A 12,633-nucleotide genomic window follows, 5' to 3' on the forward strand; every position below is an offset into this window, starting at 1 on the left:
CACATCTGCTTTGTTTTTTAATCAGCAATTCAAGTTGTCACATTTCTTACTCAAGCCTTAAAGCATTGGTTAAAAGGAAAAAGAGATGTTGAATGACATTCTCAGTGGACCACTACAAGGCAGAATGAATGAGCTATGAATTCAATCAAAACACTGACTTTGGGGGGCATCAGGTTCCCCAAACTTGGCACCATCCTGTAAGTACAAATTGCATTTCAGAGGCAGCCCTGCCTTGTCTTATTCATGCACAAGATCAGAGCTAGAGCTGGCAAGGACTTAGTACCTTAGAGGCCATTGAATCCAACCCCCACACTTTACAGGAGATGAAGCTGAGGTCCATACATGAGAGGGGACTTAGCCACAGCAACACTGGTACTAAGTGAGAGACAGGATTGATTGTGTAAACCTGATCCAATACAGAGCACTTCAAAAAGCACCAAGACAACCCTGGCTTCTGTGGCCCCAGAAGGCACCAAGTAGCCTCAGTTTCTACAAAGATGCCTATCAAAACCTACCCACAGAAATTTCTCAATTCTGTTAGCAAATGGGGTTTCTTTCTCTTCTAATTTTTTTTTAATTTTAGAGAAAAGAAAAGATGAATAATGGGCATAATGAGCCCTGGTGCTGGAGCAGAGAACAAAGTTGTAAACAGCTACTGGTGTGGCCATTTCTACCCAAAGCCCAAAGGGTTTGCCTCAGTTTCCTCCTCAGGAAAATGAGGATAATATCGCTTACCTCCCAGGATTGTTGTGAAGGTCATAAGAGATATGAATTGTTAAGGCTTTGTACAGTGCCCGGCACAAAGTAAGCCCTATAGAAATGTCAGTGGTTGTTGCTAGCTGTCTGTATGTTTCTGATTGGTTGGGGAGTAGTGGTTAAGACTCTACCTGGCCAGCTGGATGCCAGGTCCTCGGTCAGGAGCCTGAGCACTTGTGCTCAGAATCCCTGGAGGAATACGGGATTCCAGGCCCTTACCCAAGCACGGACCCTGACCCAAGGGGGGAGGGGCTAGACTTTAGCTCCACGGCAAGAGCAGCTGGCTCCTTTGGCCTAAGCACCGTTTAGCACATTGTTTCTAGGGGAGATGGAGCCCAGTGGCCCGATAACAAAGTGTGGAAGCAAGCACTCCTCCCAATGTCCCTCTGCAGAGTCGTGGCCTTTTATGGAAACACACCTAGAAGTCAGCTGCTAATACAAGGAGCTGTTCAGTAGTCAGAGGGTGGCTAACTCTTCCTCAGTTTCTCCTTTTGCCCTTCTCCAGGCAGTCAACTTAAACACTTGTAGCAGTTAACTATAGAATGCATATGTGCAAAATAGACTGAAATGAGCATTTTTTAAAATAGCTCCAGCTGCAGCCACAGGTGGTTTGGGGGAGGGTGGACTCCTTCTGGGGCTGCAGGGTCTGGGCCACTTGGCTCAGGTGTTGGAATCCCTGGCTTCCAGGCCAGTTCCTGTGCAGATGCATTGACTGTGGCTCCATGAACCAAAGAATCCTTCATCAACCCAGACTCTGCATCCTCAGACCAGCTAGCCAGGTGCCTTAAGCTGGGTAAGGGCACTTCAGGGGTTTTCAACGTCTGAGGATACAATGGAGGGCAATGGTGTCCCAGTCCTGGATGCCCCTGTCAGAGGCTGAGGGGGCAAGGGGAAGGTCCAGCATCATTCACTGTTCTGCCATCTCTATTCTTCAAGATACTGAAGGAGAGAAGGGTGGGCAAGCACTCCCTGACAGCATTAAGTGGTCCATGGTTTAAGTGACTCTGTGGCTGTTTTTCCTTTGCATTACCTAGAACTCTGGCCAAAGTGCTCCCAGAACACTGGAAGAACATTTCTAGGGCTTAGTCCAGCACCTTGGAGAGCCAGCAAAAGCTGGGGTGGGCAAATGGGGGCCAACAGGGCAGGTGCTGGCAGATCTAGCCAGTGAGCTCTGCAGGCACTAAACCAGCACTACTCAGACAGACTAGAGAAAAAGAGACAGAAAGTGAGAAAGAAGAGAGGGGAAAGGAGAGAGGGAAAGAGAAAGAGAAGGGGGCAGAGAGAAAGAGAGAGAAAAAGGGGCAATGAGAGGAAGAGAGAGAGAATAGAAAGAGGGAGACAATGAGAGGAAGAGAGAGAAGGGGGCAGAGAGAGAGAGAGAGACCTTCAAGGTTTCCAAAGCATTCTTCAAAGGAAGCAGTGGCCTCTGGGACCCTGCATGGGTTTGTGGAGCATAACTCATGTCTGTGTTCTGCAAATGAACCTCCCCTCAGTCTCAGTTTTGACAGACATGCTGCTGCCAGACTGAGAGATGGCCCAGCACACCAGTATTTCCCAGGGCACCATGGGCAGGTCCACCATTATATTGTTGAGAACAAGATGAGGAAATGTATGCTGAACAAAAACTTATCTCTTCAGAATGACTCCAAGTGTGGCCATCAAACCATCAAGGCCACCCTGGAAGGTCTCCCCTGGATGCCCAAGGACCTGGCGGCCTCCCTTCTGCACTGTGCCGTATTATCATCGATTAGGAAGAACAGCAGATTTGGAGTCAGAGAATCTATGTTCAAATTCTGGCTCTTCCACTTCCTGCCTCTGTGTGACCTTGGGCAAGTCCCTCCCCCTCTCTGGGCCTCTGTTCCCTCCCTCGTAAAAGGAGGAGAGTGAAGTAGACACTTCCTCTCCAGTGCCTCAAAGCTCTGAGTGATCCTCAGACTCAGACGCTGCCTGGGCCGACAGGATCAAAGGCTAAGAGGAAGGGCCAGCATGTGGGGCCGTGGGGTCAGGAGGAACAAGAGTAGCCAGACTAGAAGAGGAGCCAAATTGACGAAGATCAAGTTTCTTTCCCAGGGCAAGATGTGCGGCCTTAGCCTTGTGCTCAGGTCAGACCCAGTTCCCCAAGAAGTAGGTGGGGAGGCACCCAAGTGACTCGAGTGACCATGGGCTTGGAGTAAGAGGGTAACCTGAAGGGGCACCGGGAGTGCCATGGCTCCCAGGCTGGACCCAGGGGAGCCATCGGATACCAAGGTCTGAATGACCAGCAATGCCTTGACAGAGGCAGGGACCATCTGACAAGATGGCAGATGCCTAAGGATTGAATTATCTGTCCAGGGTGGTACTGGCTGGTCCCCCCTGCATTCAGCCCTGGTCTGGCCTTACCTTGGCCATCCAAGCCACTGACTGGCAAGCTAGGGCACAGCTGGAGGGCAACACTAGCAGCCAAAGGCATTGGGAATGTTGATCCTATAGAAGAGAAACATTAGCGTCCCTATTTTCCCACATCCCCCCTCCCTGTCAAAGATAAATACACACTTCCACCAGAAACCACTCCAGGCAAGGCCCTGAAACCAGTCTCCTGGAAGGGCTTGCGTGCTCCTGGGAGAAGCTGTCAGCTTGGCACATTCCTGAACATGACCTTGGTCTTTTGAAGTCTGAATAAAGATCTGCCTCCAAGGGCTTAAGATCCTTCCCACTCCCGCCCTCACCCCCACCCCCACCCTGTCACTGCTACCTTGAAGGAGCTTTCCAAAATACATTGATGTCAAAGAAAATCAGACATGAAATTCCTATGTCTACACTACAGAAACTCGAATCACTTTGGAGAGTGAATCAGTAATAAAATGTTAAGAGGGCAGCACTAGACTGTCCAATGGGCCCTCACCACTGCTAAACCCCAAAGGATTCCAAACACCATTGTGTTTGCATTTAGATAATTTTAGAGGAAATCTAGTTAGGCCCCACTTTGCACAGAATTTAAGGTATTAATTTTTTTTAAAAGCATTCTATTTGAAGTTAGAGGATCTGGATTCAAATTCTGCCCCAGAGACTCACTATATATATGTATATATATATATATATATATATATTTCAACTCACTGGGCCTCAGTTTCCCCACCTGCCCATAGGACTTCTGAGCTGAAGATCCATGATTCTCCTGAGTGCCCAAGGGAAGCTTGCTTTCTCTTCTTTCTTACTTCGCAGTCCTTCCTTGCTGTCAGCCAAAAGCCTCAAGCTCAGTTGTCCTAAGAGCCTTGACCTCCCTTGTGGCCTCCAGCCCATGTCTTAAGGCATCAATTCTAAGAAAATACCATCCTACTGAATGCCCAGCTTCATAGGCACCATTTCTAAGGGTCTACACTTGTGATGATTTTATAACTACACCGACTTCTTCATTAACTAGAAGACAAACTTCTAAAATCGGCTCCTGAAAATAAGGGATTCTCTAAATGCTCTGGCCCCAGGATAGGATTATAAGAAAGAGGAAAAGGATGCATATGGCCAGATATTTTTATAGCAGCTTTTTTAGTGGCAAAAAACTAGGAGCTAATGGGAGGTCCACCATTTGGGATATGGCTGGATAAATTATGGTATTTGAATATAATGAAATAAAATTGTACCATAAAGAGTGAAGAAAGAGATGGTTTTCGAGAAGCCTGGGAAGATTTGTATGAACTGATGCAGAGTGAAGTGAATAGGACCAGGAGGACAATTTATCCGATAACCACAACAATTCTGTAAAGACAATTTCCTTTGAAGGAACTCTGGTCAGTGCCCTGATCAACCACAGTGTCAGAAGTGCTCTGATGAGGCATGCCACCATCCTGAGAGAGATTCAGATGAAGCCAGGGTACACAATGAGACATATGTGGCCATCGTGGGAATTTGTTTTGCTTGACTATGTCTATTTGTTACAAAAGGTTTCTTTTTTTTCCTAATAGGGGGTGGGGAGTTTGGTGGGAGAATAATAAATGCTTTTTGGTTGATTTGATTGTAAGAAACCTTGGTGAGCTAGTCCCTTAAGCTCCTTTTCCAGATAAGGAAACTGAGACCCAGAGAGGTTAAGGGATTTTGCCCAAGATCTCACAACCACCACCATTTATGGTACACAAAGTATGGTGAGAAGTGCTGAGGTTACAAGCATGAAAATGAAGCATCTCTGTCCTCAGAAGACTTCCTGTCTGCACAGGTGGTCTGACTCCATACTGTGTCTCCTCACCAATAGAGTTCCAATCCTTTCCTCCCTTCAGCTTCAGGCAAATTTGATCTTTAATCACTAAGTGGGATTCAGCTCCATGCTATGCTATTGAACATTTGAGCTGGAGAAGACCATCCTCCTCAGCCTCCATCCCAGACTCCTGCTTTCGAAGACAGAAACTAAGCACCCAGCAAGACCACCAGTCTCCCCAGGAGTAGCTTGTGACCAAGAGGACTCACAAGCTTTGACACTTTGTCACACTTATCACTGACCAAACTTTACCTTTCATCAAGGTGACTAAAGTCATTGGATTCCCACATCTAGTCCCAGAAAAGAAGAACCAATCAAAAAGCTTCTGTTGACTGACCCTAGATTGTGGACTGAGGCTAAGTCCATCTACTGGAGCCTGCAGATAACAAACGGCTAGACAGTGCCCCCCACCCCCACCAAAAACCTTTCACATGCCCGCTGTGTCGCTGTTACCCTAGAAAGGGGGTTTCGGTAAAAGGATTGCCTCTACTCCAGTCATCTGCTACATAGGCAGTCCTGTGGACTGCCCATGGATGACCCTATGAGCCAGAGCAGCTTATCCTGTTTTGCTACCCAGAGGGTCTCCTGAAAAGAAGCTGAAGAGGGGCTTTGGAGGGGGTGGAGTATGCTTTTCCTTCTAGTCCTAGAATAACAAAACAGAGACTAATGGGGAGCTCCCTTGACAGTCCCTCTTGCTTATGCCACTAAGTGAAGAAGAATTTCCTCTCCTCTTGGCTAAGTGGGGGAGAAGAAGTTTAGCTCGACTGTTCTATGCCTACAGAACACTCGGGTGCAGAACTCAAGGGGCGGGGAGGGAATCATCTGGAAAGAGTCTTATTTCCTCCACTGACCCAGATCATTAACTCATGAAAGTAAACTTCTAGAAGTTAGTCTGGGTCAAAGAATAGAGAAGAAAACGTGTCTTCTGTTGACAATGCTGGCCAACTGGTTTCCCTCAGATAAAACCAGATATCCTTGGAGATTCAGAATCTTTAGAGCTGAAAGGCAGCTTCATTTTAGATGAGGAAACTGAGGCTCAGAAAGGGGAAGGGACTCACTCAAGATTATGTAGCAAGCTGGAGTCAGGGACTAGAACCATGCCTAGCCTGGGGCTCCCTCCCTTGCCCCATATTTCAACATACCAGTTCAAATGGTGAATCCTGTCCCAGGTTGGAGCTCCAACTTTTGTTTTCTTAAGAATCCAAATCCCCTTGATAAAGCTTTAGACCTGAGGTTCACTATTGCCACACTGCTTACATGAAAATTTTGATTTAGAATTCTTGCTTCTGTCCCAATTTCACACTCCATTAGTGGTCAAAGATCATTGGCTGTCCTTGAAAGTGGTTAAATATTCACCCTTTGTTTAGACTTGTGACCAAGAGACAGAAATCCAACTTTGCAGGAGTAGTCTGAGTAAAGAGACTCAAGAAAATTCTATGCTTTTGTATTTGTGATTAAAAATAAATACCCAACCTGGCAGAGGAAAGCAAACCCTTATCTCTCTTACTTTGTCTTGCTAAATATAGTGTCTTTGACCAAGAAGTGGAGAAAGGCACAAATCTCTTCTCCTCAACTCCACTTTTCCAGTACTCACTAAAAGCAAGAGGCTTCACTGTCCTAGACCTTTTTCTTTATCTGTCAAATTTGGGGGATAAACGAGATGGCCTTGGAAGTCCCTTCTGGCTCTGTGTTCTGAACCCCCAGGAGTTCAGCCATCTAAACTCCTCTTAGAAACTCCCACTGAGGGAGGGAAGTGGTGTGGTGCCACAGAGATTCCACTGGATTTGGACTGAGAGGCTGTGGGTTGGCATCCTGGCTCTCTGCTTACTTGCAATGGTAGTAGTAGGTAAGTAGCAGTAGTAAGCAGCAGCATTCTCAGTAGTGGCAGCAGCACACAGTAGGTGCCTAATCAATGCTTGGTGGTTGAAACATACATACTACTGGATGTACAGAAGGTAACCTCCGAGGGTGCACTCTTTCTTCCCCCCAGCCCTTCAGGATCACTGTGCTGCACATGGACACATGAAGTCCTCAGTTACACAGATTACTCGGCCTCACTCCAGCTGTTTTCTTCTGTCTGTCACTGTCCCAGTTGCTCTGATCTTCACAGTCAACTATTCCACTGCTGCCATCACTAAATTGAACGATTCTCCTTTACTCTGCCTCCTGACCAGGGGAGGGCTTTTTAACCCTTTAGAAATGGGGACTATGGACCCAAACCAGGTTCACAGACCCAGAGATGGAGGGATCTCAAAGGTTATTGAATCCATTTACTAGGCGAAGAAACTGAGAGCCAGAGAAGTTACAAGACTTGCTCAGGGTCACCCAGCTCTGAAGACTTGAAGGAAGAACTTGAACCCAGGGCTTCCTAACTCCAAGTCCAGTGCTGTGTCCACTAACATCCTTGGTCTCTCTTCTCAACCCAAGAAACAGTAATCTTCATTTCTCTTTCTGGAGACTACGATTAGTCTGAGAAATGAGCCCTCTTGAAATCCAATACTTTTTTCCCCATTTTTCACACTTTGGATTTCTTACAGCCAGGTCAGCACAAGAGGAGCACAGCTTTCTGCCCCTGGGAAACATTAAGCCAAGTGCCCTGGCTGCTCTCCTTTCTGGTCAGAGACAATGGGGCCATTCTACTCCAAATCCCATCATACCAATGCTGTGTCCAAGGCTCTAGCCAGAACCTTCTCCATTGCCCTACATACTAGCAAGGAGCTTTATCTCAGACTTAACAAAGAAAAACTGGAAGAAAATAGCCTCAAAACCAATGCCCCATAGGCACTTTCCTTTGCAACACAGTATGCCAGACTGTGACTGGAGCAGAGACATTGCAGGAGGGTCCCCTAGAGGACCATAGGAAGGGACTAAACATAGCACAGAAGAGCACCTGGGATGGTGGGTGCCCTCAGAGAGATGCCCACCTGCACTCAGGGGCAGCAGGTGGCCAGCCAGAGAGCTATACTGTAACCCTCAGCACAGCAGACAGCAAGGAAGGCATCTACCATGTTGGTAGACATCCTGCAGCAAGGGTACAGAAGAGCACAGATCAAAATCAGGCCACCTGGCTTGGGGGGAGGCTCAGAATATGCAGGGCCCCCAGCTTTGAGGCAGGTCTGGGTTCTTGGGAGCCAGGCCAATGGAAGGCAGCCATCCCCAGTGGGGAGGGCACAGCCCAGCTGAAATTCAAGTCTCTTTCCCCCAAAACTCCTGAAACTATCTCAGGCCCAGAGAGGCAGGAAAAGAAGTCCTCCGCACCCAGCTGGAGGGCTTTATTGAAAAAATGAGGAAACTGAGGCCTGGACAGGAAGCTTTTGTCTTCCTAATGTCCCCCGGGGGCAGCAGAGCCAACCCCGGTCCTGCCCCAGGGTCTGTCTCACAGAATCTTGGTTAATCTCAAAGTCTGCCTTTTCCCAACAAAGACATACACAATTTCACTACTGCCCCCGCTCTCTCAGGACAGGGAATGACAGGCACCGTAGGTAGGGAAACAGAAGTAAGAGGGGACAGCGAGGTAAGGGAGCCAGCAGCTGAGATAAGCCAAGCATGATTCTAAACCCAGAGTTGAGCAGCCGAGCTCCAGGCAGGCAGGCGGGCAGCGAGGGGCAACAGCTTGTGTTCTTGGATATTTGATTCTTCTATACTAGTGTTATTAGATATGTAAATAGTTAATGTCTTAGCAGTCTAATAGAAAGTTGGCTGCAAAGAGGTTTTAAAGACAAAACCATGAAGTCTTTCATGCTCTTTGGCCCCGTGTCACCAGAAGCGCGTCCTCACTGAAGGGAATGTCCTTCCTGTCACTGGCCTTCGTGCCATACCCGCTACCCTTTAGGGAAAGCTTCCCTGTGCCCCGTGGTCATTTGGCCAGCCCAATGACCCTCACTCACATGGTTCAGAAAGGCACGCACTCACAGGCTGCTCTCTTTAAATAACCAGCTCCCTTCTACTGTATCTTGGCAACTTGTCACTGAAACGTGATTATCTCATAACTCCAGGCTGCTTCAGTTACAAATTGTGGCAATAGAACTAACTGGTACTTCACCTCGCACCAAGAATTCAAAGACAAACAAGCACTCTGTTCTATTTTCCTAACCTTTCCATAGAGCCCTTTTGTCCTTGAAGTCTCAGACTGGAGGTCAGGCGGGGTTTGCCTTGCCAAGACTGCTTGTTCAGTGTGACACTTGTCCCAAGGATTACCCGTGACCTCTAAATTCGAAGTGGAGGCAAGTAGGTCAGAAGAGGGATCTTCGCCCTCCTGATTCATATTCCGTGTGCAGGCTCCCAAAGCTTTGCACATTAACAGCAGTTGGGCGTTGTGTTTAGTTCCAGGAACCTGCATGGCCACCTTCAGGGGTGGGTGTCTGCTATTCCCCAAAATGACTCTAGGCAGGGCAGGGAGGGTCCAGGCAGTGTCCAGCCTCCAGGTCAGCTTCCGAATCAAAGACTTAAAGCCAGCCTGTGCTGTGGAGAGGGGATTGAAGTGGAAGTGACAGAGCTTGGGTTTGAATTCTGACCTGGGACCTTGGAGCATCTATTGCTCTGGTGGCTGGTCTGTGTCCAGCCCAGCCCAGCCCTGCCTGCTGAAGCCAAGAGAAACCTGAAGCAGAAATCCTTTGCAGCTACTCCTGCCCCAGGTGTAATGATTATGGGCATACAAACCCAGAGAGTATGATGGTGTCTCCATGTATGAGGTGTGTGTACATCATTGCATAGGATGCTCCTTCCTGAGATGGACTTGGCTGGGGTGGGGGGGGCATAGAGGAAAGGAGGGGGAAGCACTGAAGAGTAGGAGTAAGCCCAAATGGAAAGGCTGCTTACACAATACTTTGTGAATCCGCCCCACCCCAACACCTAGCAAAATGCCCAACCCAGGTGCCAGGCCTGCCACTGATCAATTTACTGAATTCTGTGCTGTTTTGTGATCCAGTCATTTTTAGTCAAGATAAAAAGGAAAAATGCCTTATCCCCCAAGAAATCAGGAGACATTTCAAAGCAACAGAGTCAAAACCGTAAGAACTATAGATGAAAAGAGATTTAGGTCAGGGAGCTGACTTTCTCACTACAGACCCTCAGAAGGGGCAATCAACAAGCAATAGTCTGTTTATATCCTAGAAAAATGCTTTTTTTTTTTAAAGATCCTCTTCAGAGTATCAATCAGGCCAAGGGGCCTGAAGATGACAGGATGAGGAGTCCAGGGAACCCCAGTAGGTGGGGAAGGTAGCACTCTCCTGGTAGGTAGGCTTATTCTGGAGTTATAAACTAAAGCTTTGGAATAATGTATGCATTAAACAGGTAACTGATTGCAGTTTGCTGACTAAATAATCAACATAGGCTGTCACCACAAATAAAGATTATCAGACAAGGCTCTCATTAGCAACTCCATTTCTACAATCTCAGGTGCTGTGACATTTACTATTTGATGGAAACATTAACTAGGAGGACTAACCTCTCTAATGAGCTCAAAGATTCCCAAAGGGCTTTCTTCCCAAAGGCCTTGGTAGTGCAAACTGAATCTTCATTTCACAGAGGGGAAATGACCAACCCAGGGTCACACAGCTAACTGAGCACCACGGCACCAAGACCAGAGCTCTTTCTACTCTATCATCACTGACAGGACATTACAGGAGGTAGCCCCACAAACCCAAGCCCTTTGGGCCCTGGCCACTGGCCTCACAGGTAGGCCCTGAGGTTCCATGGCAGGGGCTGGGGGGAGGGGTTTTCTCTGCCTTCCTGGGAACCTCTATCTCCCTCAGCTGCAGGTGGTGCCTAGCAAGAGAAGGCTTCCAGGGCTAGTCCCAGGGCACTCAATCCAGCAGTCTGGGCTTTCTCTCCCCTTTAAATACCAGGAATAGATCAAGGGGTGAGCCAAAATCCCTAGCCTAATCCTCTCTGATCAAGATGTTTTATCACCCAAGAAAAGGTTTGGGACTAGAACACCCAGGGCCTTGTTTTGTTTTGTCTGTTTTGGGGGGGAGGATTGTAAAATTGGGAGAATTTAACCTTGGCCCATTTTTATACTGCCCTCAGCAACACAACGACTTTTCGGATAGGAAACTTTTGCCCATACTCTGTACCTCAAGACTCATAAAGCTCTTTCTCACAGTCTGAAGAGATACCCTTTCTTAACTGCTGTTCTACATTTGGGGCCACGGTGGGGGGTGGGGAACCTCTTTTCTCTCTTCAATTCACTTTAGGAGCAAAATCTGCTGGGACCCAAAGCTGTCTGGAATTGTTTCCTTCCCTCCCCTTTATTGGTTGGTGCCTTTCCTGGGGGAGGGAGGACGGGGAAGGGGGTGCCTTCCATTTACACAGTGTATGTCTTGTGTATATATCCAATAACTCGCTCGTGCCCCACGGTGGAAAGGGTGTTTCTGCCTTTCTCTGTAGCCCCAGCACTTAGCCTAGAGCCTGGCACTAGAGAAGCCTTGAATAAATGCTAGTCCTCACTCGTCTTTATCTGAAGGCCCGTTCTTCTCTCTGGCTGCCAGGCCAGGTACTGCCACAGGCCTTCAAAGCCACGTCTTACAGGAAAGACAAACCCAGAACTTTGTTTCACAAAGAAGTTCTAAGCATCAGAAATACTCGACACTGTATCACAGAATAACGCACCCCAGCAACAGTGTTACCCCAAAGGCCTGGAGCATGGAACAAAATAAAGCAAAGCTCCCCAAAGCCCCCAGGCCAGCTCCCACTGCCACCGAGATCACCGCAGTCCGGGCAAAGCCCGGGCTCTGGCGGCGCTGGGCGAGCAGCCTCTCTCTTTACCTGGCAGGGCACCGTCTGGGCTCTGGGCTGCTTCTGCCACTGAGGGCTCCCTCGGAGGCAACGGAAGGATGGGATTACGAGATGTTCTCTGGAACCCCTCCCCTCAACTCAGCAGCACCTTGGGAGAGGACAGTCACCCTACTGGCCAGGCTCGGTGCGCGGCCCGTGGTGCGCAGGGGGCTCCCCAGGGAGGCAGCCAGCCTCCATCTACTTCACCAATGGTTTTCCAGCTGGCCTTGCCACAAGACAGCTATCTCCCTAGACTCGGCACCCTGCTCCAAGATGGCAAAGCCAAGTTCAGCTCTGCTCGGTGAGTCTCTTTCGGCTCAGCTCACACTTGGTATATCTACTGTCACCCAGAGGGACCGGGAGACACCGGATCCCGCCTCCTCCCTCTGTCCCTCTCACCACGCTGGAGAAAGAAGGCCCAGTTAAAAAGCAACGGAAGCTCCAGAATAAAACGGGGGCGGGGGCGGGGCCGGGCGGGGATGGGCCCGGAGGTCAGCTACCCGGACTCCGCAGTAGCGTAGCGGGCAGCCTCACCCCGGGGATCGTCAGGACGGGGAGATGCGGGGAGGAGGGGGCCTCAGAAACACTCCTGGCCAGGACCTGTTGAATGAGGCAAACTTGGCGATAGAAAAGTCTCCAAGACAATGGAGCCGGGGAAAAAGTTGGAGAAGCCCCCATCCCCGCCGGAAGCTGGCATCCAGCCGTGCGCTCCCCCCCCCCCACCCGCCCAACAGCAGCACTAGGAAGGCAGAGTCGAGAGCCGAGCCAGCTCCGCGCACCATCCCGGGCCTCGGATCTCTTAAGGAGCAGAGGGAGAGATGGGCGGAGGAGCAGCGGCGAGTCAACGCTGGCCGGGGGCTATAGACCTTCCTTTCTTG

At 49.0% G+C, this 12,633-nt stretch overlaps 1 protein-coding gene across 4 annotated transcripts in view; it reads right to left on the bottom strand.

Annotated features, from left to right (window-relative positions):
• PPARA (peroxisome proliferator activated receptor alpha) overlaps positions 1-12,126 on the bottom strand; it is a 62,319-nt gene extending 50,193 nt beyond the window's left edge. For 3 of the 4 annotated variants that reach the window (XM_036759145.1, XM_036759141.1, XM_036759146.1), the window contains exon 1: positions 6,124-6,232. The gene's annotated coding sequence lies outside the window, so the exon portion shown is untranslated. Of the gene's footprint in view, positions 1-6,123; positions 6,233-11,746 lie in introns of those variants that run through there. The other variant, XM_036759143.1, reaches the window with a different exon arrangement.
• Positions 12,127-12,633: the final 507 nt, after the last annotated feature.

Source organism: Trichosurus vulpecula, chromosome 5 (assembly GCF_011100635.1).
Source record: "Trichosurus vulpecula isolate mTriVul1 chromosome 5, mTriVul1.pri, whole genome shotgun sequence".
NCBI lineage: Eukaryota > Metazoa > Chordata > Mammalia > Diprotodontia > Phalangeridae > Trichosurus > Trichosurus vulpecula.